Source organism: Ochotona curzoniae, unplaced genomic scaffold, assembly GCF_017591425.1.
Source record: "Ochotona curzoniae isolate NIBS_2020 unplaced genomic scaffold, NIBS_Ocur_1.0 scaffold_4505, whole genome shotgun sequence".
Lineage (NCBI taxonomy): Eukaryota > Metazoa > Chordata > Mammalia > Lagomorpha > Ochotonidae > Ochotona > Ochotona curzoniae.
Genome location: NW_024467118.1, coordinates 44,939,355 through 44,965,255, shown reverse-complemented (window position 1 = coordinate 44,965,255; position 25,901 = coordinate 44,939,355). Strand labels below are relative to the sequence as shown.

The 25,901-nt window shown below is 36.3% G+C and overlaps 1 non-coding gene across 1 annotated transcript; it reads left to right on the top strand.

The window, feature by feature from the left end:
- The first annotated feature begins 22,446 nt into the window (after positions 1–22,446).
- On the top strand, positions 22,447–22,553 carry LOC121146950. Its single transcript, XR_005882310.1, has one exon. It is a non-coding gene; the product is annotated as a U6 spliceosomal RNA (small nuclear RNA).
- The last annotated feature ends 3,348 nt before the right edge of the window (positions 22,554–25,901 follow it).

Here is a 25,901-nt window from a genome sequence, read left to right as displayed (position 1 = left end):
CTATATGGATGGTGGTACATGTCCTGACTACTCACTTCCAACCCAGCTCCTTGCAAATTACCTGAGAAAAGTAGCAGAATATGGGTCAAATATGTATACCTCAGCTAGTATATGGGAAACCCTGATGAAGCTCCTGGCTCCTGGCTTCTGCCTGGCCCAGCCCTAGACAGTGCGGCCATCTGGTGAGTGAATCAGTGAATGAGTTTGTTCTTTTTCTTGATCTTATTTTCCTCTTCCTCTTTCCCTTCTTCCTTCCTTTCTTCCATTCCTCCCTCCATCATTCTTTTTCTAACTCTTTCAAATAACTAGATATATCTTAAAAAGAGAAAGATTAATATTAGCTAGAACCCACATAAAAAGTGGTAGCTTGTTTTTGCTTTTTATAACACTGATTATCTCATTTCTTTTGTAATACATTTTTTTGTAAAGTCTCTTGGTATAATAAGTTCAAGAAATTAAGACATCAGAAAATAGCTATTCATTAACTGAATCAATGATGACAGTTGAAATAGTTGGATTGTAATTATTAAACTGCTTATTATAATAATAAGGTAAAGAGGATCAAGAATATATAATAGTTATATCTCTAGAACTCAGGATAGTTCTTCAGGTAGCCTGGATTGATACAGTTCTTCCTCTTTTCCCATTTATACTTCTAAGGAATAACGATGAAATGTGTTTAGAAATGCAGTACTGAAAACAAGGAGGAACTGCTCCAAACAAACTGCTCCTATGAAATACAACATCTTGAAATAGGAAGTAACTTTTTAGGACCTTCTAGGTTTTGTTTCTATCTTCCTTGGGATGGTCCCTGAGGTGCTCCCATGTGAGAACAAGTGGCTGATTTTTGCATTAAGTAAAATGATCTCCCCGTTTGTTTCAGGGAGATTTTTGTAGTCTTGAGGTACTGGAGCATTACGGATTCTAAGCTTTTTATTTGTCTTCTGCTTCCTTTCCATATCCATAGTTTGTGTATCTGTTTCATAACACTTGCTCCAGTGTTTTACTGGACTGATGCAATTGGTAAAACACCAGCCCAGATACCATGGGCTATTTTTGGCAATTGGCAGAATGATGATTTTTGTTTTGTTCTAGTTTGTGGTATTCCTCTATTAGAATTAGGTTATTAGTGAATCGGCTTTATCATGGGGTTTTAGATTATATTTGAATGTTTGTTTTAATATGCTCAATTTCAGGAAGAATAACAGACCCCTATAGAACATCTAGTATACAGTTTTTCCTTGCTGAATATCCCCTGCTTATGAACAATTTTTAATCCGGGAGTACAGATACATGGAGAATATTTTTAACCATCTTCTCTACTTCTGCTTTAATTCTTAAAAGTGTGGCCAGTTTCTTGCAAAACTCAGAGAAGAAACTATTTTTCTTCTCAGATGCACTTACCATTTAGGCGCTCAAATGGGCTAGTGTTTCCCTGGATGCTTGCTGTCCATGGTTTGCAATACTTCTCTGGACTCCCTAATGACCAAGTACCTCTTTCTAACACTGTGGGAAAACTACAAACTTTCGTATCTAGTAAAAACTCTTCTCTACAATTGTAACTATTCCCATTCTTTGATTTGAAGGTATAGTAAGAAAAACCTTAGTCTCGGGCATGTTCTGATATTCAGCATTGCCACTCAAACCTTATTTTTCCTTGTCTGATTCATGGCATATTTCTCATTATTTTTCAGAATTCAGAATGCAGAACAGATCACAAGTGTGTGATTACTCATGACCCCCACTTGAACAGTAGTTATGAAATTTTCTCAGAGTTGCTCCATTCTTATACAAGAGGCCAATTTGATTTTGCTGCTCAGTGGGAAAGCTTGTTACAATTTTGTATTGAATGGTTATTTTCAAATCATCTTTTTGAGTATTGTCAAAAATACTAATGTTTCAGCTGTAATACACTTCAATTGTTCAAAAACATTTCACTTGTGAAGATTTAATGTACAAGTTTGTCTTCTTCCTTATGTGCAAACCCAAGTTGTACGTGAACTTCAACTTACCATGCCTTATAGTTCTCCCTAACAGACAATAGGAATCAAGGATTAGGATGATGACAGCTTAATTTTTATGAACAAATTTAGTCCCAGCAGAGGGAAGAATGTGAAGAAAGCTATCCTGGAAATCAGTTGATCTGGCTTTGCCCCCTCGAGGTTTACAACCTTGGCCACGGCCTGTAATTTCTCTGTCAGTTTCTTCATCTGTAAAATTAGGATGCTAGACCTGGTGTCTCCCAGGATCATATAATTCTAAGTTTTCACTACAGGAGTTTCCAACTGTGGCATAAGAGACTGGCAGTGTCTAACTCCTTCATGGATTGTGTTAGTAGACAAATCAGATGGCATGAGATTCAAAATATGGATTGACTTGCCACGACATTGTGAGCTCACAATGTTTTTGTTTGGGAGGACAGACATAATGATGTTTCAAAATCATTCCAGTTTTTGGACTGCTCCCTTTTACAGAGTCACTACACTTGCTTCTAAAATGTTTAAATACATGCAAAATAAAACAACAACCCATACTAACCAAGCACAAGATAAGCATGATAATTTGATATTGCAACTTCAAAGGCAGATTATTTTATTTACTCAATAAAATACCTTCAAATCAGAGAAAAATTAGAATCGTATGCCATATTTGAATGAACCAAAAATATTTGCTTTGCAAATGTCATTTAAACAGATTAGAAGATATATATATATATATATATATATATATAGTCTGATACACAAGTGCCACCACAAAGTGTTTCACATGGTTCTTATATTTTATACTTAAAAACTTGAAAAATGTTCAAGAAATTAAAGGAGTATAATTAACTTCCATATTTTTACATGAAAGTGTGTTTAGGTTCTGTATTTTTATATGTAAAACTTGTTTTATTTTGTATTATTAATTTTTTTTATTTTGTGTGATTTTTACCATTTAGGAAGATTATTTGCAAGCATTTATTTAGTATTAGAATCTGTAAGATTCAATGGTCTTGGCACCCAATTGCATACACAATTGCATACATACCCAATTGCAAACATGATTGCCAAGATGGCTATTTAGCCATCTTTGGCTTTTACAACTTTAATTTGAAAATTCATTTTTGGTGATAACTGTGGAGTATAACTAATCCTTTAAACAATGTTGGCTATTTTCCCTCCTACTTAAGTTGTATAAATTAAGACTTTTCAATATGTTTTTTGTTGATATTCCCTTACAGGCTTGAAAAAGCAAAGTATCTCTTTCATTATGTTAGTATTAAAGCAACAAATATAGAGAAGGCTTTTTTGTTTTTGAATGAAACCAAATCCAAATACATCAAGTGAGACTAACTGGTCACACAGATAATTTAGTGGCCAAGCCCGGATCCTAAGGATGTCAACAGTCAAAATGAAGGATACGCCTAGGTCGTGTTTATTTTTTCCTATTTCTGCACTATACACTTGAAATTGCAACACCACATCAGATACCTGTAAGAGAGGCTGGCTATTTAGCCATCTTTGGTTTTTACCACTTGAATTGGAAAACTCATTTTTGCAGTAATTGAGAAATAGAAAAAAAAAAGAAATAATAATAAAATCAGACAACATTATTAATATATCCATTTCCACCATAAAACCTAGCATAACATTCCCCATTTTGCCAATTGAGAATGATTTTAGGTTAATTTGGAGAAAACTCATATCTTTATGATTTCCAACCTTTTATGAATCATATTAGTGAATATGAGTTATTTTTTCACTTGCTTATATTTATGTTTCTCAACAGAATCTGGCCATTGCAAACTTAAGTTAGGTGATACATTTTTGTGAGTGACACCTCTAAAATCATAAGATATTTGGTCTCATCTGTCTTGCTTTTGATATTATATTAGTAGCACTCCCAGTTATTGTTACAATTCACCTGCTTCCTCATTCTCAGAACTGAAATCCCTTTGAATAAAGTTGAACTGTTCTCAGTTCATGTTTTTAACAAATTTTAGGCTTATTTCTTGCATTTTTATATCTGCTGCTATTGTAGGTAGAAACCTGATTTTTTTTCTTCCTTCCCCCACACCCCTGCTCTGTTTCTCACTCCCCTCTCTCTGCATCTCCCACTCCCCGTCTCCCTCTCTCTTCCATTTCTATCCTTCTTCATTTTCTAGGTGCCTTTTTCTGGCACACAGTTTTTTAAAAAAAGATTTATTTTACTTTTTATTACAAAGATAGATATACAGAGAGGAGGAGAGAGAGAGAGGAAGATCTTCTGTCCCATGATTCACTCCCCAAGTGACTGCAGTGGCCGGTGCGGACCTGATCTGAAGCCAGGATCCAGGAACTTCTTCCAGGTCTCCCACGTGGGTGCAGGGTCCCAAAGCTTTGGGCCATCCTCAACTGCTTTCCCAGGCCACAAGCAGAGAGCTGGATGGGAAGTGGAGCTGCTGGGGTTAGAACCGGCGCCCATATGGGATCCCAGCACGTTCAAGGCGAGGACTTTAACCACTAGACCACACTGCTGGGCCCCATATTTTTTTTTTACTGTGTAAATTACATATCCAGAAATCTTATTAAATTTTGTTAGTCGCTACAGTTATTTTGAGATTAATGTGTGTTTTCCTTAGAGAAAATTATGCCATCATTAAGACAGATTTCAATCTACTGCTTTTCAATTTATTGAAATGTTTAGATTTTTATTTTATTGGTTTAGGATTCTCAGCAGTACAGACTAAAGTGCCTATCAAATTTGGTCAATAAGTAGTAATAAAAAAAAGACTACAGGTTTTGTTAGGAGAATTTTATTTGCACTTAGTAAAACTTGTTTTTATCTTCAGTTACGGCATTTTTAAAAATTGTGACTACTTTCGCAGTGTCTTGGCTTATGATGAAAGGCATTATAAATTCATGTGTACAACTGAAAAGAAGTTGTTTCTCAATCTATCTTTTTAAAAATTTTTTATTCAGTGGGTTTTCAAGAATGAGTTTAAACAACAAAATTATGACGCCAGGGCTGAGTGTATTTGTGTCTATCATCTGGCCTGAGTAAAGATGCATCTATGACATTCTGAAAACTCTGATTAAAAGGAAGATGCATCCCTCTTCAGCAGATTACTGTGACTTCAGAGTTGATAAATATACCTGGAGAACTCCATCCCAGCATGGGTCATTGTGTGCATGTGGATGTATGTGTGTATGAAATGAAAAATCCCACAGCTGCACTGAGTCTATGCATAGGTATAAAGAGCTGAACATTCCTTTAATAACCAAATAATTGAGAATTAGAGAGCAAAGAACTGGTTACAAAAGGTTGACACCAATGAAAACTCAAGTTGCCTGTATAACCACCATAAAACTTCCCTGTAACAGATCCATCCAAATTACTTGCTCCCTGTACCCATGCTTCTCTGGTCTTTAGATAAAAAAAATCCTAGTAATGTAGGAAATGGAAAGAGGCATCTGGTTTCTACTAACCTTTCCTCCAGTCTCTGACACGAATTTATAAAAACAGGGACAAGTTCAGTATCACCAACAGTAACTGGGCTTTGCCACAATGTATACAAGAACGCATTCTGGTTTTATCAACCTTATTTATATCTTGCCAAATCCTGAATATTTTCTGCACATGATAATATCATTTCATGAAATGTTTTAACCACTTGGTCAATTACATACAGCCAAAATTTTCTTTTGGATGGCTGTCTCATTTTCCCTTCAAAATTCTAACAGGTGCCTGATTTTACAAGATCTGTTTTAGAAAGTAAGCTCATATATTTGCTTGTGTTGTAGTCCCCTAAGTTTGGCTCTGAACTTTCAATTACTTCCGTCACCATAAGAAAATAGTATTATAACCATTAAAAAAAAACCCTCTGTAACTAACCCCCCCTGCCAAAAAAAACTCATGCAATTTAAATTATATACCATTCTAACAAATATGATGAAATCACATGCCATCCCAGGCCATTCTGCCCAAAATATCATCTCACTGGTCAATGAACTTTATATAAGCTTTCTCAGTTACCAGAGTCAAAAATCACAGTACATGTAGGAATTTGGTAATAACCTTTGTTTTAGGTATCTCCTGTAAATTTTGCAATACATTCTCCAGTGAAAAGGGAGAGACTGCTGTGTAAGATAGCAATGTAACTTTTTCTATTTATAATTTCCTTGGTTATTTACTTTATTTATAATAAATTAATCATCATTTTGCCATAATTGGAACCACTATAACAAAGCTACATAATGGTAAATGTCTTAGGGAACAATATTCATATAATCTCTATTTCCCTTGAAACATATATAATACAAGAAAGGATAAAAGTCTTTCTGTAATATATTAATGTCTTAAAAATATAAACTTAAAGTACATACATGTTCAGAACAGTAGTTACATACAGTGCCTTTTAACATCATCACGTTTCAGATATGAGTGCACTATTTAAAAGTAATCAGAACTGTCTGCTTAAAAAGGCTTGTTATGCTTCTGAACTAATGGCTATATCAATATTGTTTTCCTGAAATCCTATCTACTTTATTCTTAACTATAGTGCATGTAGTTCAGCTACTCAAATAGTATCATAGGACTCTGTTTCCCTGCTTTCTACCTAAGGTCTGTCTGAACTTGAACTATAATGTATTACAGGAGGCACTCATTTACTACAAGTGTGCCTTGAGAGGAGAGATGGTGTCTAATGCACCTATTCCAAACAGCACACCAGAAACAAGACATCACATTGATCTAGCTGTCACTGGAAGCTGGGTCTTGTGGAAGCAGAGAGAACTGTCTCAAAGGGAGGAATCCCTGTTCATGACATTCATTCACATCCTTATCCGGCACGAGGCAGTCCTATACTTGTCACCTGTTATGAAAGCAGCTCACTATGTCTAGCCAGGAGAGAGGAAGGCCTCTGGCAGAAAGCTGATGGCCATTCTCTAAGGACACAGGAGCAAAAGAAAGTTAGAATTGAAAAATAAATAATATAATTCACTTTCTCATGTAAAGTGCCAAAGATTTCAGAAGGCAATGTAAATTCAGCATAAAAAAAAAAAACAACCTTTGTTTCCTTCTCCTGTATTTTGACATTTTCCTAGAATCACTTGGTAGCACTCACATTAAACTTTATTTCAGATTCCCATCCAAAGTCCAACTACCAGATGCAGCAGAGTGTGACAAAACTTTCTAAAAGAAAAGATCAGAATGGGCACCTTTGTTTGCATTTTTATTCACTGTATTCTAGAAAAGACCAAGGGAAAAAATAAAGGTCATTCAGAAAAGAAAACATCATTGTTTAAAAAAAGTACCTTTTTCACCATTATGAAAATATGAAACAGAATATCAATATTTTTAACAATGCTTCTGCAATCCTTATCATTGATTTCCTGTATGTTTTTCTGTGTCAACAATAAATAAAATTTCACAATCCAAAATAACTATATGTACGAAGATGGATGCTGCTAGCAGGATTCAGCTGTTAGATACTGTGAGGATTTTCATGTGAATAATGTGAAGCTGTAACCACAGTGCATATCATACACTTATAATGATTGTGTGAATGTAACCTTCTTAGAGAATTCCAAATATCACATTGTTAACGCATAAAAGTATGTTTGAAGCATAATAGTGATATGAGCTATAGTTTCCAAAGACTGCACATGAAGGCTGTAAGAATAAAAAAATAAAATCCAGAAACCAGCATGTAAAAGCCCTCCTCTTTGAGGCTGCATTATAGTTAAAAAAAAAAAAAAGAAAGAATGAAAGAAAAAAAAACAGGAAGGAAATTAAATTTCTATTTTCACAGGCAATAATGTGTTGTACAATTTGCAATTAAAAATAAATTAGGCACAAAATCTGCAACAGATTGTTTTTAAACTTTCATTAAACCTCTTGAGTTATGCTGCTACATGCAATGTGCTAACAGAAATGCTAGGGTTGAATGAGTTTCTGGCATATGAAATAAAACTATGTCTTCAATCTACCAAAATTTAATTTACAGCTTAACTGATTGGATGTAGCATTTTAACACCATTTTGGAGGTTTAAGAACAGCAAGTGCCATAATCCTCCGAGTATTTTGATCACTAGCACACAAGCATGTAACATACTTTGTGTTCAAGGGGAACCTTTATCCAGGATGCAAAGCTGGTGCTGAATTATAATCACATTCAAAAAGATTGCAAGCCTGTGGGTATTAAGCTTTGCACTCTCAAGCTCCGCCAAGAAGATTTAAGCAACCTACTCTGGGACCATCCGGTTGATCTGATAAGAGTATTCAGAGACCTTGAAGTTTATTTTTATCAGAAGTTTTGCATTCAGGGTCTCAAACATTAGACCTTTTTAGTGCTAATCAAAAGTGTTTCCTTGTGAGCTCCAGCAATGACACTTACAAGCGAATAGAATTCATAAGAGAGAGAGAAAGAGGTAAGGGACAAACACAATAGTTTACTGCCTAAATGAAAGGAAATCTTGAAGGTCTAAAAACAACTTCTGATGTCTTAGATGTTATTCCAGATTTCTTTGCTGTATTTGTCTGAAAAAGATTTGTCAGATATTTTCACTACTCAATTTAAATAACTTAAGTTATTTAAATGACAGATGCCATCTGTATCATAAGGCAGTCAACTATTTTGCTGAATTATTTTGTTCAGATGAATCAGTGAGTTATTTATGGAACAGGTGTTGCTCACATTCAGCTTCTAGCGTGAGATACAAAGTTATAATAGACTGCAGACTTTATTTTCACATATTCTTTCATAATCGTTGAACTTTTCATAAATTAAAGCATGATCTGAGGGTGAAATCAAGTGAGGCAACTAAACACCTCTCTTGTGGACATCATAAAGACTGGAACATATCCAAGTCCATGGGCCACCTTTGTCAAAAGTCTTGAGCCAGACCTCTGTGCTCCTCCATCCATAATCACTGACAACTGGAAGAGTTTCTTCTCTCTCGTTTGAGCCATTTTGTTCTCATTTGAGACTTTTCTATTGAAAAAGCTAATTTAAAGGATTGCGGTAATTTTACAAAACTATCCCTTCTCAATTATCATTTCTTTTTATTTGTTTTTACAAAACCAATGGAACACAGATGTAATTCAAATTGACAATGCTTTGATGAAAGTCCAAGAGAGAACATTATTTCTTTTTCACTTAAAATGAAGTTTCTATACATAATTTTTAGAATGCACCAATAAGAAAGACATGAGGCTTATCTTGATTTTTTAGGTCTAGTTTGTTCCCTTTCATCAGTCAAAATACTCATACATGACATAAAGTTGATGGCTCTGTACTTGGTTGCTTCTACTGGCTGCAGAAAAAGGTGGGCAAAGTTGTACAGAGGGAGTGACAAGGGTTAGGGTTTCATTGGATCACTGTGACAGGTGCCTGGGTGGGATACAGGCTGAATGTGGTGTTTACATGACTTGGTATGGCTGCAGCAACTCTTGAGTCTGAGTCTTGAACCATACCACTGGTCAGGTCAGTGAAGTTGCATTTTGGATTATAAGTAATCAAGTATAAAGAAATGTCACAAGTAAAGTTTAGGGTATAGAATTCAAATAGTGCTAGAGGACTGGCATAAGGACATAAATGTTTCACATGGTGATTAGGAGTATTTTCTGAGTCTTGAATGACAGGGTGTTTGGTACCTCTTGTACACATGCCATTGACAGTCTCAGTGGTCACGTGTCTTCTTGCCAGTTTCTATCAGTCTTTGAAGCACAGTAAAGCATAGACTTAGAATGCACCCATCTTTCAAGTGTGTATGTCAGCTTTCATGAGGTGCTTATGATGGCAACCAGGCTAATTCTGCAAGAGTGGTCTAGGTTTTAAAAGGAACAATCTATGGCCCGACACAGTAATTTTGTGGCTAAAGTCTTCGCCTTGCAAGTGCCAGGATCCCATAAGTGCCAATTCTAATCCTGGCAGCCCCAGTTCCCATCCAGCCCCGACTGTGGACTGGAGAAGCAGTCAGGGATGGCCTGAAGCCTTGGAATCTTGTACTCACATGAGGGTCCCTGAAGAGGTGTCTGACTCCTGTATGTGGATCGGCTCAGTTCTGGCCATTGTGGCAACTTGGGGAGTGAATCAGCAGATAGAAGATCTACCTCTCTGACTTTCCTCCTCTCTGTATATCCACCATTCAGTAAAAATAAATAAATCTTTTTTTAAAAAAAGTATCATGTGGTCTATTATTTCTTTGAAGCATCATAAACCTTCTGTACACACACAAGCACAAATTTGGGAGAGAGAGAGGCTAACATTTTTTCTTATACCCTTTAATGATTTTTGTTATTTTACCCAATGTCATGTTGGGTTAAGGTCATCAGGAAGAGTGTGTAATAATCCTCACTTCCTTTGCTTAGGTGGCAGTATGGACTTGGTACAATTAACCCCTTGAATATTGAAACTGCAAATTTATGTAGCAAAAGTGACAGGTTTATGAGGGAATTCACCATGCTAAAATTATAGTTTTTATCACTTTCACCTGAATGCATTATTTTCTGTGACCACTGCATCATTCATCTGCCACTTTCTGCCCACTCCACAATTTTGTGAGGACTTCCTTTGGTTTATTCACATTGGTTTCATATGTCACTGTCTCCAGCAGTTTCATTGTATGTGCTAACACCTATTTCATCATAGATTTGCCCTTCATAGATCATAAGTAAGACTTCTTTAATACATATTCCTTGGTCTAATCTTGCCAAATGCCACCATTTTTTGGTCGTAGCACTTTCTGGGGATGACAGAATCATTTTTTTCTGAGATATCCAGTATTATATGATCTGTTTTGTCTTCTTGGCTCTCCAAAGTCAATCCAGTATGCACTGCCCTTTATATTTTCTGATTATGAGTATTTTCAAAAATCATCTCTCAGAGTTCTTATCTATCTCAAAATTATTTCATGGCTAAACAGTAACCCAAATTAGGTCAATCTGTTTAAAACTATCCTTCCTTATTGTTCCCTTGCCCAAGATTTTCAAAAATTCTTGCTTTTAATATAAACCGAATCTTTATTTCACAAATGACTTTTACCTTTCATTCTCCTTTGATTTTCCATATGTCTGCCAATTTATCTCAAGTTTAACAATCCTCTACAGAATTCCACAAGTGGGATTTACCCATCCCTATTTCAGTTCTTTTGGACATGGAATACCTTTCTTCTAAAACTCTCTTGTTCTCACTGCATTAATCGTCACATTCATCATTCAAGGCTAATTTTCATTTCCCTTTTTCATGAAGCAAAACTTTTCTAGCCTATAGAAAACGTGCCCTTCTTAAACTTCAAACACTAGCAAAATCTATTATTCATGAAATAATTATGCTATAATATTTTCACTTCTTAATATAAGTTATCATTGAATTATCCCCTGCAACATGTCTATTTATTACAGGCTAGTCCCATACTTTTACCCTACTAAGTTCCCATGGCATTTGATAATCATGACATTGTCAGTAATGTATAGGGCATATTTTATATAGTTCTGGAGAGGCCAAGCAATAGTACTGTTGCTTTGGGCTTCTGACAAGGGCTTCCTTACATTTAGTTGCTATTTTTCTCTATGTAATGGCTCCTCAACCCATCCATATGTGACTGGGCAAAGGTCTATAAGCAAGCAGCTAGTCTTTGGGCTTATGAGCCTGATTGTGTAACTCAGCTCATCACAGGATTCAATATTTGACCATTTGCCATCAACCAGACTCTTTTTTCTGAACATTTGAAGTGAAAAGATAAAGAAGAAAATAGTACTAAGAGGACTTCACACAGGGGTCATGAAGCAGGAGCATAGGCCATGTATGTATGACACAGGTGGAGCCCTGGCATGAACAGCACATCACATTTTCATAGGAGACAAGCCAACATGTGCTAGTCATGTCCTGAATACTGCTCTTGCCTCCTGGTTGAGCTCTGTTCCATATGTGATGGTCTAAGAAGCTGACCATTGCTTTGTAAGGTCACACAGACCTACCATAACATTTGAGTGGCTAACACTGTGGTATAATAGGTTACGCTACAACCTGCAATGCCAGGGTGCTGGTTAGAATCCTAGCAGTTCTTAACATTCCAGCTCTCTGATAATGTGCCTAAGAAAGGCAACCATGGACGGCCCATATGCTGGGCGCCCTGTACCCCTATGTGAGGCCCAGAAGAATCCCCTGGCTCCTCATTTAAGATCAACCTATATTATAGTAATGATATAGGGGAACGTGGTGAGAGGGGAGGGAACTGCAGAGGGGAAAGGGTAAGCCCAGGGCCTATGGAACTACATCATAAAATGATAATAATAGACAGAAGTACAATTTAAAAAATCAGCTTAGCTCCAATTGTTGTGATCATTTGTGGAGTGAAGCAGCAGATGGAAGAGCTCTCTGTTTCTCTCTCTGTGGTTTACCAAAAAAAACTCTAGCTAGGTCTACCACGTGGGTATAAGGGATTCAAGCACTTGGCTATTTCCCTAGTTGTCCATGCTTGATTTCAGGCATTCTGATAAAGCAGACAGGTGACTCACCCCCCTAGTCCACAATACTAACCTCCACTTCCGAAGTTATACATAAACAAGGTGAAATCTCACATTATCCTCTCTGTCTTCCCTGAGACATGAATCATTCCTTTGTCCAGAATATCCACTCTGTATATGCTACCAGCCTATTAGTCACTTAACAGCTTTCTCAGTTATCAGACTATCACAGCATTGTATGCTTCTTTCAGGTAACTCTCATTTTATTCAATGATGTCCCCAAAGTACAAGAATAATGATGCTGGCACTTGGAGCATCCCCCCCGTCCCAAATCCTTAACTTAATGAGAAGAAGAGAAAAATAAGCTGTTTGTTGAAGTTGCTAAGATTTACAATAAAATGGATTTTCTATCTGGGAAAGTGTGAGGCAGGAAAAAGAAACTGATGCTAGTTTTGACATTGTACCTTCAACTGCACAAGTTGCAGCCAATATGTGTGATAAACCGTTCAGTAACAATGGCCAAGAATTAAATTTGGGCATGCATATAATAGGCAATATAGCATGTATAGAGTCTCATACTAAGCATAGTTTCAGATATTAACTTGGAGTCTTAGAACAAATCTCCCACATTTAATGGGGGACTATTTGATGCCTTCAGTGTTTAACATGGACTTTAAATTTGATTTTTCCATTTTTCTGTGTTACAGGTTTGGACCTTCAAATTAAAACATGACAAGGCCATATATTCATGAACCCTTTTTTTTTAATAAATTGAGAAAACAAAGAGAAGAGGGACAGAGCTCCCATTTCTTTCATTCACTCCCTAAACAGCCACAAAATCAGGGCTGGGTAAATGTCAATCAAAGCCAGGAATCAGAATTCAATATTTGGGTCCTATGTGGGTGACAGGGACAAGGTATGCAATAGTAGGAGGTTAGATATGGACATACGACTGAGACGTGAACCTAGATGCTCTGGCATGAGATGGAGATGTTTCAAATGGCATTTGATCGCTTACACTATGCGCCAAACCCCACCCCTCTCCAATTACCTGACTGAGATAATCTTAACTTTTTTTTTTTGCCAAGCCTAATTTTCATACTATGAGAGAAATGGTTTACATAAATCACCTCCAAAGTTCATTTAAAACACATGATAACTGTTTAGGCCAAAGGGTTAAACTTCAAAGAAACATCAAAAATCTGTGCAGAGAGAGAGAGGATAAGGCCTAAATCTTCAGGCTCCAAAGACCTCTTTACACTTGACCATGCTACTTTCCAGTTAGGAACTGATATTCATTGCCACCATATCTCTCTGCCCCTGTCTTTTTTGTTCTCCTTTTCAGTGAGTTATATATCCAGCCCCACTGTCATCTCAGGTGTTAAGTCTCAAGTCCTATAGCAGGTGCCTGAAATGATGGATCATATCAATTCTTGCTTATACAGTTTTTCCTGCATATAATACTTACAAAATACTTAATTATAACCTAGGCCACAGTAATAGACTGTTAATAACTAGTACAGAGTAGAACAACTGTAGCAATATACTGTAATAAAAGTGGCAGGAGTGTGTTTTCTATTTCTTTCTAAATGACCATGGTACTCTCACCTTGTCACTGAAAGGAATTATCAGCATCACTATTGTTGCTCTTTGGGGCCATAATTAAGTGAAATAACGGTCACATGAAAAGAACAGTTGACCCAGTAAGCAAGATGGTCACTAAGTGACAAATGGGTCGCTAACAGTTTCAGCGTGGGCAGGCTACACACAGGGATGATTCACATCTCAGGCAGAGCAGAGCAGAGGTGAGATTTAACACTTCTCAGAATGGTGCACAATGCACAGTTTATGGTTTGCTTGTTTCTTTAATTTTCATTTAGTATTTTTGAACTGTTGTTGCCTGCAGGTAACCAAAGCTACAGAGAATAAAGCTATGACTAAGCGGTACCTACCATATCTCAGTAGCAAAAAACGTATGTTTTCCTAATCCAATCTACTACTATCTGTAATTGTGTATAGCTATGTCTTCAAAACTTGGGATTTTTAGGTGTCAAGATCAGAGAAACTGAGATAAGACAGGAGTTGAAAAAGCAGCAATAGTGACCAGAGCAGCTCATGTCAAAGTTAAGGTCATCTCAAGATGGCAAGCCTGGAGCCAAATGCACAGTGGTACTTGGTCCCTGCCCTGCCTTCTGCCTAGAAATCCATCAACGTCGCATCTTAAGATACAAAGAAGTCACCAGAAGAAACAGAGTATAGAAAGGTTAGCACTTGGAATAAAAAGAAATTTCAAAAGATAGAGTCCAGGGATGTGGGCAGGTGACAGAAAAGCTAATCTCTTATTCCAGGGCCTCAGTGAGAATTTGAAACGACAGTGGTGGGCTGGCTATCTGTGGATAACTCAAGGTTTTCTTCTTGGTCTGGTTAATTTTGTTTATTATTTATGTATTTATAGTTTTATTTTTTATTGCATTTTTTTCACTTTTTTTTTTATTATTAACGTTGTATTATGTGATACAGTTTTATAAGCACTGGGGAGTCCCCCCACCCCTCCCATACCCCTTCTCCCATAGTGGATTGCTCCATCTTGCTGCATAACCACAGTTCAACTTCAGTTGAAATTCTTCCATTGTAAGCATGTTCCTAGCATAAAGTCCAGCATCTTATTGTCCAGATAAGTTCAGTGGCCTCTTGGGGAGACCTTCTCTGGTCTGAAGGTAGAGCTAACAGAGTAAAGTTCCGGTCAGTTAAGACCCCCAACAAAACATCAGCGTCGCTATACAATGTTATGGGATTAGTTGGTATAGTGTTGAGTGAACAATATCCACATCTCTGGGTTTAGACAGTATCTGTGACAGGTTCAAAAAGTAACAATCAACCAAGCATAAATTACAGGTTAAATCCAGGCAAACATTAGATGTCTGACATAGTATTGAGTAGACAATATGTTAACACTACATGTAAGTTCTTGATTACCTTCTACAACTATTTCAATGTCACCTCCTCAATTGAGGTGTGTAACGATTTTGGGGGGTGTTGCAGAGAAATCTCTCATACTTTGCTAATGAGTCTTTATGTTCCATCTAATAGTATATGAGTGAGTCTTTGTTTGATGACCTATCTCTATTGTTCTTTGGTTATCTCATCCTATTAGTGTGTGTATATGAGTGTGTGTGTAAGTGTGTGTGTGTGTGTGTGTAGGGGGAGAGGGGGTTTAGGAGGAACCTTGTTGGACTTTATAGGGGGTGGAGGCCCAGAGCTGAAACTAGGTAAGGACTGGAATATAATATCTCATTTTCAGCTTTGCTGAGATACAATTTAAAGATAAGATAGGTAAGGGATATATATGACATACAAAAGGTTCATACGTATGTACATATACAAGGAATCTCTTGTATAGCATGAGGAGCATAGTACTGCGTTTAATATTGGAATCTAGTAAGATTGGTCTGTGGTGCTAGGATTCTATATCAGCACCCTAGTTTGAATTCTGGTTGCTCCTCTTCTGATCCAGCTTTTTGCTAATTCATCTGGATGAACAACGAAAGTTGGTCCAAGTGCTTGTGCTCCTGTGGGAGACCCAGATGGATTTCCTGGCTCCTGGCTGCTAGCTTTGCCTTGAGCCTTGTCTGTTGTGGTCATTTGGGGAGTAAATCAATAGACAAAATATTTCTTTTTCTCTGTCTCCCCCTCTCTTTGTTTCACTTTCCAATAAACAGAATCTATCATAACAGACAAGAAACACAGAAACTGTTAGTTCAACTGTATACTCTGATATGGACTATAGGCATCCTAAGATACAGCTTAATTGGCTGGGCCACAGCACACACGCCTCCAGAACAATCATTTTAAACTTAAAAAGGTACACAGATTTACTCTGTTAAATATCTATTCAATACAAAACCTCCTATATGAATAAAAATATAAGCATATATAAATTCATATACATGCATTTATATATGCACTATAGTAAATAAAATTAAAAGGAATATCAAATTTACTTTCAAATAATGAGCTTAAGGCACTGATTATATTTTTTGACAAGTATCTTAGAAGTATGCCATTGAACTCAGGTAGGTATAAGTCCAAATCCATTATCTACAGCCACTTAGCTGTGTGATCTTGAGGAAGATGCAAATACTGTTGAATCTTATTGTTTTCTCTCACTTACGGAAGGAGAAACAACCTTTGCAGACAGGATGGTTATTTTGGAAATGGCTTAATGTAACATTTGTAAAGTGTTTTCAGCAGTCTGAGATAGAATGGTGCTCTTTCAGTGCTGATATTAACATGCATGTTAAAAAAACTGAATTTAGAAATGTTAAAAATAAAACAAAAGACAGCATGAACAATGAGAATCAGAACAAAGTGTGGGTAGAGAACAGATGAGGGAGGAATAGATGGGTGCCTGGAATGTCTGACCAGGCAGTGTAGAGAAGGAAAAGGGACTCAGCTTGCCATAAGTTGACAGCAGAGGATATAACAGCCATGCCATTAGGGCAATTAGGACAAGTCATTTCTTAGAGAGTCAGGCAGACAGACAGATCTCATCCATTGAAAAACTTTCCAAATGCCTGTGAAGATGCCAACTTGTGAGTAAAGGTGAGAAAGAGAAAGTCAATTCAGATCTCCTGTGTTGGTCACAGGAACCCAAGGGCATTGCTGGCCTCAAGATCCATATTGAAGGAGGAGTGTGGAGCTGAAACCAGGAATCAAACCAAGGCACTCATATGTGGAACACTGGTTTCCTAACTATTAGGTTAACAGTCTGTCCCATCAGAGCATTTTTCAGCCCTGGTATCAAAGAGACACTGAGTAGATTCTACAAATGAAGGAGGAAGAAACAGATAGAATAAACAAAAGGTAAATGTGAAGAAGTTAAAGTGTGAATCAAGATCAGAGGCAATATGAGATAGACATATCACCTTGCTGTTGAAGAATTTCTGTTGGTTGAAATGCCATTTTTTTTGTTTAGCAGTTACATTTAACAAGTCACCTTAAATGTACTTTCATGATATTTCCTTTGTTCCCAGGATTCTCAGATCAAGAATGCTTTTCAGATCCAGTGCACACCCTAAGTTTGTAGCCCTTCTCTAATTCCGTCAATGGTGATCACAAAATTCAAATGCAGGAAAGAGGTCTTTACTAAAGGCTTCTTGATCCCATTTTTCCTTGATAAATGAACTAGAACATGCCATGGTTTTGAGGCAAATCTGCAATTTTTCCCCATTATGCCTACTTGGAAGGTAAGGATGCTTTCTTCAATTGATATGCAAAGTGGAACACTTCGGTAACATGAAGACCTAAAAGTGATGAAACTGTACAAATCAAATGAACAACCTAAGAATCTTGACTACAGATTTTCTGACATCTCTAAAACCAAAAGCAACTCCCTGTGAAGTTTTAACATCAAAGATCAAGTTTAGAGTGGTCAGATATTTATGAAATATTTTTCCTCAGGGAATTTCCTCTCATAGCTGTTCAAGAGACAGGTATTGCTCTGAAAAACAGAACACATTATTTCAAAGTTATGAAGGGAACATATTCTTTAATCTCCAAGCAACCAATTGTTAGAGATTCTGTACATTTTTCTTAGAACTTCTTTAAAACACATAAAATATTACCACTCATGAGTATCAACTATGAAACATTCATAGGAGTTCCACAACTATTCTTTCAGATCTTTCTTGGCTTAGGGTAGGATAGCAAAAACAAACAAAAAATCCAGATAAGTGATGCATATGTGTAGTTTATCAACCCCGCGCGGTGGCGCAGTGGTTAAGGGCTTCGCTTTGCACACCCGGGATCCCATATGGGCGCCAGTTCTAGCCTGGTAGCCCCGCTTCCCTTCCAGCTCCCTGCCTGTGGCCCGGGAAAGCAGTTGAGGACTGCCCAAGGCTTTGGGACCCTGCACCCGCGTGGGAGACCCGGAAGAGGCTCCTGGCTTTGGCTCGGCATAGCATTGGCCGTTGCGCTCACTTGGGAAGTGAATCATCAGATGGAAGATCTTCCTCTCTGTCTCTCCTCTCTGTATATCCACCTTTCCAATAAAAAAAAATTAATTAAAAAAAAAGTTTATCATCTCATAAAATGATCCATAAAATGCCCTACCTCCATGAGTACTTTAATAATATCAACAACTAACAAGAAATTGAACCTTCACTCCTGTATTTAAACATGATCATCTACCTACAATGAGACCACTGGCAAATAAGACAGTAAGGCAGATTCACTTCTAGGTATGCTCTCAAGAGATGGCAACACAGAGATCTACACAGGAGGAAAAAAATAAGGTGATTGAACAAAAAGATCACAAATTGGAAACAAGTGTTTATATGCTGAAAGTTGAGGTTTCAGCATTAAAATTCAGCTCAGAATATTTGTAACAAAACTTATTTTCTAACTAGACACTGAAAATACTATCTTTACAGAATCTGGCCAGATCCAAGTGATTTGGGGGATTCTGCTGTCAGTTCACCCTTAAGTGGGGACTACACTCAGCAAAGCACACAGAACTTCCATGCAGTTCTTAGTCTGCAGTTTATATTTAAGTCAATAGCAAGGACCTCCCAGATGTTGACAAGAGTGTATTGCAATTAATACAATGAAAAAAAAATCAGGAAAGTAAACATAGTGAAAGGAACAGAAGTCAAATGAAGACAAGAGAAAATAAAAATCACCAAACAACATTAGCATCGTTAGAGAACGAAGGAGATACACTGAATCTATGAAAAATAAATTGTTATACAAAAAATAGAAAATTAACACATCTCTTTGATGTTCGTTACTAACAGCAAAAGACTCACAAGTGAAATGTTTCAAGAGATTGAAAGTGGAGACAAAGCATATAAGAAAAAAATGCAGAGGATATGTGCAGGAGATCCATATTACCAAAAACAGTGGCGTTATGAAAACAAAACAAGGAAAAGGAAGGGAGGGATTTTAAGAAAACATATTCACTGAACTTCTCTCACCTCCAGAATGTGGTTTAACTGAATACACTTTGTAGGGGCACAGAGCAATGAATAGGAAAGGACGTATGACTATCCAGCTCATCACTGTAAAATGTCAGAACACCAAAAGGGAAGGGAAGATCGTGTAAGATTCCAGACAGATATGAAAAACAGGGGAACACAGCCTTGAAAACATTAAGAAAAATGTTTTATAATAGTTTCATAAAAGTGATTTTATAAAAAATGGTTTTATACCCACTGAAACTATGAACAAATCTGATAATGTAGTGAAATTGACAAGGAAGAAACTGGTAAAATATCTAATAATTTGAGTGTGATGAGGGACATTTGTCCAGTAAGGGGAGAGTATAAACTACTGATATAAAGAAAATTAACCCTAACTTTAATATAAGAATATGTGCATATTTTGTTGAGAAACTGTTGGATTACCTTCCTTTTGCAATCCTAATCAATGCTTAACAAAATTTCCTGTCATTCCATGTTTTTTCCAGCATTTTGTATCATCAGTGTTGTACATTTTAGTTTTTCTACTAGATATGCAGCATATTTTACTTTTTGTACTAATAGATGACATTTTTGTGACATGCTATCTTGAGTACCATTTGTGTACTAGCCATCTGTATATCTACATTAAAAAAAGACTTATTTATTTTTATTGGAAAGGCAGAATTACAGAGAGAAGGAAAAACAGGGAGTTCCATCTGCCAGTTCATTTCCCAAATGATTTAAAACGCCAAAGATGAGCTGTTCTGAAGCCAGGGACCTGCAGCCTTTTCTGGATCTTCCATGTGGGTGCAGGGTCCCAAGGTTTTGGGCCATCCTCCACTGCTTTCCCAAGCCACAAGCAGGGAGCTGCATGGGAAGTGGAGCCACCGGGATTAAAACCGGAGCCCATAAGTGATGATGGCCCATGCAGGTGAAGAATCAGACAGTTGAGCTAACATACTAGCCACTGAATATCTTCATGGGTGAGGTTTTTCTTCAGATGTTTTGCTTCCATTTTAAGTCAAAATTTATGTTTTTTTAATTGTTAAATTTTTAAGAATTTTTGGTATATGTTACATGTCAGTCCTTTATCAGAAATGTTTTGCAAATATTTTCTCTTAATCTGTGGTATGCCTTTCCTTCTCTTAACAGTTTCTTTTTTCATACAGCAGACTTTTGATTAAATTAACAATTCTTAAAAGCATGAGATAATTTTCAATTACCAAGTAAAATCAGACTATTAAGGGAAATAAAACTGTAAAGCAGCTTTAGTCTAAGTAAATTTTTTTTGTAGTTTAGTATCTATTTTACTAAATTATCACATGAGTGGGCTAAGATGTAAAACACAGAAATACTTATATTTCTGTGTGGTACTTTGTCCAATGGAAAAAAAAATCCAAACAATCATCTATTTCAGGAAAAATAGGTGGGGTATCATATGATCACATACACTGAGGCAAATCCCCAAAGAGTCCACTGCAAAACTGAAAATCTTGTCTCTCAGTGGTGGGAAACCGACAGTGAACATGAACTGGCTTTTACTTTAACAAGGTTTGTAAAAATATCTTATTTTTTACGTGCCTATCCAGCAGTTATTAAAAAGTGACTAGATGTGAAAAGAGAAGATGAGTATGTGTTAGTTAAAGAAAGGAGGAGGAAAGCATGGCACTGCTTGCAGATTGACTTGCATACGTACAAGTACAGAGATAAAATAGACCTTAATCTTTCAGATTTATGCAAATAGTTCAGTAAGCCCAAAATAAAAATGCTTGTCTTAGTTTGAATTTTTCCAGAAGAAAACATTTGAAAGAAGGAGTTGAGTCCAAAAAGTTATTTGTGAAATAGTGGGGACATGGGCAAGAAAGTGGGGAATTGATAGAGGGAAGTGAAGCTTGCCAATAAAATTATTACGTTTGCTGCCGTCAAGTATGGTGACCATTTAGCTCATGTGGAGGGAATCCTGAGAAATAATGCCAAACTTTGATTGGCATAATAAAAGATCTGAGGACTAGAAGGGCCATTGATGCAGTCAGTTACAGTTGTTGGAGAGGGGCAAAACTAGCAGGGTAGTTGCTTTATACAAGATTAGATTGATGTTTCTATGACTATACACTCAAAATATCAACTCCACCATAGAGGATTGTTAAAATAGGAATAGCACAATTGATCACGTATCATCGAAGCCATACCAGTAGCATTTGAAGTTTTTCAGTGCTTGTCTACTGAGGGATTCAATTATAACTTGAATTTAAGCTATAATACTCCTGAGTGCAGCATTTATTTGCAACAGCTTATGAGCACCAACACTAAAACTATACACTGTGGCTAATTATAGAAATCATATTTCCTTATAAATTTAAATTTTTGATTAAATTCTCTTTTCCGCAATTATATCAAGCAGTTGCTTCTGTGGTAAAGCATTAGTAGAAAAAATATGTAAATAAGAAAAATATAGAATGTGAGGTATTCTATAAGGTTATAAGAAATACAGTTCTTAGAACATGTCAACTTCACCACCAAATAAATACAAGTAAAAAATAAAATAAGAGAAGCAGAAGGATCAGTCTACATTCAAAAAGATATTAACACCAAAACACAGTGCATGGACACCAGATTCTTCACAAAAAAAAAAAAATATATATATATATAAATATGTATACACACACACACACACACACACACACACACACACATACACACACAAGTACCTGATTCAGCAGCTGGCCCACACTTTTTATCATGAAAAATAAGGTTGAATTGATGAGAACTAAATCATATATATAAATATATATACAATTAAGTTCATTTTGAGCAGTGCACTGGCTCAGATGATTAAGCTCCCATCTGCAGTTCTGCAGTGCTGACAATCCCACATGGGTGCCAGGTCGAGTCCTGACTAGTCCATCCACCTCCCTGTTTATGGCCTGACAAAGTACTGGGAGATTGACCAAGTCCTTAGACCCTTTCAACCATGTGGAAGACCCAGAAGAAGCTCAGGGTTCTAGCTTTGTTCTGGTCCATTCGTGGCCACTGCATCCATTGAAAAAGTGAACCAGTGCTCGCTTTGGCAACACATATACTAAAACTGGAATGATACAGATAAGATTAGCATGGCCCCTGCACAAGGGTGACACTCAAATTCCTGAAGCATTCCTATTTTTACATTGAAACCTTTGTCATATGTTCGTTAACCTCTTGTAATTCCTTTTTTTTTTTCTTTTTCTTCTCCCCGTGGTGGACTGTACTAAAAGGGATACATCATGGAAATGTAACAGAAATTAATATGTTCATAAGTGGAAATAGAAAGAAATAAGTTCTCATGCATGTACTACAAGGATGGACTCACAATGAAATGACTGGCAATTTCCTATATTGTTGGAGACACGCCAACAGTAGCATGATGGACTTGTGAAAATTCACTAAAGATACTCATTTTAAGACTGGAGGGAAGATCAGAGGGGAAAGGCAGAGAAAGGGGACTCCAGCGCCAACTGTGTCAACTAAACTGCGTCAAGAAATAAAAAAAAAAAAGCTAAAAATAAAAGTTAATCAGCAGATGATGATCTTTGGTTTCCCTTTGTATAATTCTGATTTTCAAATAAATAAATAAATCTTTTAAAAAGGTATTTTAATAACCTGCACTCATTATTAGCTGACATTAAAAGTTTGTTAATTTTGTGAGGTGTGTTAATGGATTTATGACACCAATGTATAATGAAATATTTGAAAATAAAGTGTCTTGATGTCTATACTTTGCAATAAAAATTTTCAGGAAAAAAATAGGTGTTAAATCTAGCTTGTAAAGAGCACAGTATTCAATGTTCTATCTTTCATACTTTATATGTTGAAACCTGTAATGCAAAGTTAAAAAAAAATCAGACTCACAGACCCAGAAAAACATAGCAGAATTGTTTTGCTTTTTTTTTTTTTTTAGGTTAAAAATACAATGTAAGTGTATATGCGTAGTTGAAACACAATACACTCACAGAATCACAGATTTTGTCAACCACTATTGTAAGGATACTTTTGTACAGTGTAAGTATAGAGAAGTCAATGACTCTGGAATTGAAATGAGTTGTTTAAAATGATATGCAAATTCTGAGTTGTTTAAAGTGACTATGAAAATTATTGGTAGAAACAATAGTAATCTGAATATACTTTTATCTCTTCATGAACACTAACAGTATTTTTTTAAAATAAAACTCATACCTAATTAACCTGTCATCTTTTCAGTTCCCTGTATGTGTTTAGTAGATTTAAAATAAACAGCTGACTTACAGAATAAGGTTATCTATTTCCCTAGTGATTTTACATAAAGTATCAAGTGAAAAGAAACAAAAATCAAATAACTTTTAAAGTAAATATTAAGGAGTCTGTCTTGGTGGCCTAGCAGCTAATGTCCTTGCCTTGAACACACTGGGATCACATATGAACACAGGTTCTAATCCCGGCGGCTCTACTTCCCATCCAGCTCCCTGTGTGTGGACTGAGAAAGCAGTTGAGGATGGCCCAAAGCTTTAGAACCCTGCACCCGCATGGGAGAGCTAGAGGAGGTTCCTGGCTCCTGGCTTTGGATCAGCACATCACTGGCAGTGGCAGTCACTTGGGCAGTGAATCATCGGATGGAAGATTTTTCTCTGTCTCTCCTCCTCTCTGTATATCTGACTTTGCAATAAAAAATAAATAAATCTTAAAGAAAAAAAAGTTTACAGTTGGCCAAAAATATTTTATAATTCATAACTAAAAAGAGTCAATAGCAACTCAAAAAGGCTATACAAATTGAGTGCATGAATCATAAAGGGTTTTTGGTAAACTTCATCATCAGATTTTTACCTTTTCTACCAGTTCTAACATAAAGATACAAAGTCTTAGGTTTAACTATGCTAAGTTGCCAACACCAACAAAGATGCTAAATTTTAAAAGTATGATTCTTTATAAAGAAGGTCAACATTCTCATCAATTAAACCTCATTTTTCATGATAAAAAGTGTGGGCCAGCTGCTGAATCAGGTACTTGGACAAACATTATTGCCTATTTTGTAAAATCAGCTGTAGCACATTTGTGCATGGAAAGAGTAGCTGATTTTGCAAGATGTTGAAATATACATGCTACAGATGGTTCACTGTATTTCCCACTATATTGTTATTTTCAATAGAGAAAACATGCTAGGCATTTAACACATCCCTCTTTGACAAATTTTTCTTTAAACATATTAGTGACCTAAACATATAGTGTTTGATTTCTTTGTATAATAGATTTTTTTTTTAAAGTAGGTTTTGGTAACCATGTGTTATTTGTAACTGAAGTTTAACATTTAAAAAAAAAAAACTTTGTACTAGGAATTATAGATTCCTTCTTAGGAAAAAAACAAAAACAACAACAAAAAAACCTTTACTATGAATAAAATGTTCCATATTCATTCCTCCTATGTAAGCCAAATCATCAAAAAAAAAGCACATAAAATATCAATTTGGTGAAATATACATGTCATGCATACTATCTTTATATTTTAGGAATTTAGTTTTATTTTAGTGTTTTATTTGTTTTTATGGAAATGCAGCTATACAGAAAGCAAAAGAGACACAGAGGAAGATCTTCATCAGTTGATTCACTCCACAAGTGGCCACAACAGCCAGAGCTGAGCTAATCCGAAGTCAGGACCAGGAGACAGGGACCTCTTCCTTGTCTCCCATGTGGCTGCAGGATCCCAAGGCCTTGGGCCTTCCTTCACTGCTTTCCCAGACCATAGGCAGGGAGCTAGATGGGAAGCAGAGCCACCAGGAAATGAACTGGCACCCATACTGGATCCTGAAACTTACATGTGAAGACTCTAGCCTACCATGCCAGGCACAGAAATTCAGATTTTATAATTTTCTAGAAAATCCTACACTCTGGCAGTATGAATAATAAATTCAACTCTAGACTGTTTAATTAAAAGTAAAAAGGCATTTTAATTGTCTTGATTAATGTAGCTGAAAAGTCTGCTACCTGCAAATGTAAACACCCAATATGGTAAGGGAACCTCTATTTCCAACCCAGCAGCCTGGCAATGACCTGTCAATGCAGTTGAAGACGGCCCAAATGTTTGGGTCCCTGCTACCTGGTGGGAAACCCAGATGAATCCTGTCTTGTGGCTTTGGCCTGGCTCATCATCCCTGGCCATGGCAACCACATGAGAAACAAATTGAGACTTCAAAACTCTCTGTGTGTATAATTTTGATTTTCAAAAAAGTCCTCCCTTCTTTAACATAGAAATAAAAAGCATTTTTAAAAACCTAAGTAATATAGAATATACACAGATTTATTTTTTCCAATAAGTACAGTTTTAAAGACTTACTTTCTTAGAGCTCTGGTATATTTAATGATTTAGAATATTTGAAATTAGAGTAATTTATATAATTATCTGTAACTGCAAGTTAAAGTAAAACATTAAAAAAACAAGGACTATTAGAATTAATTAATTAATTAATTAATATAATGCCTCAATCTGAATGCTTTAAAAGCTTACAG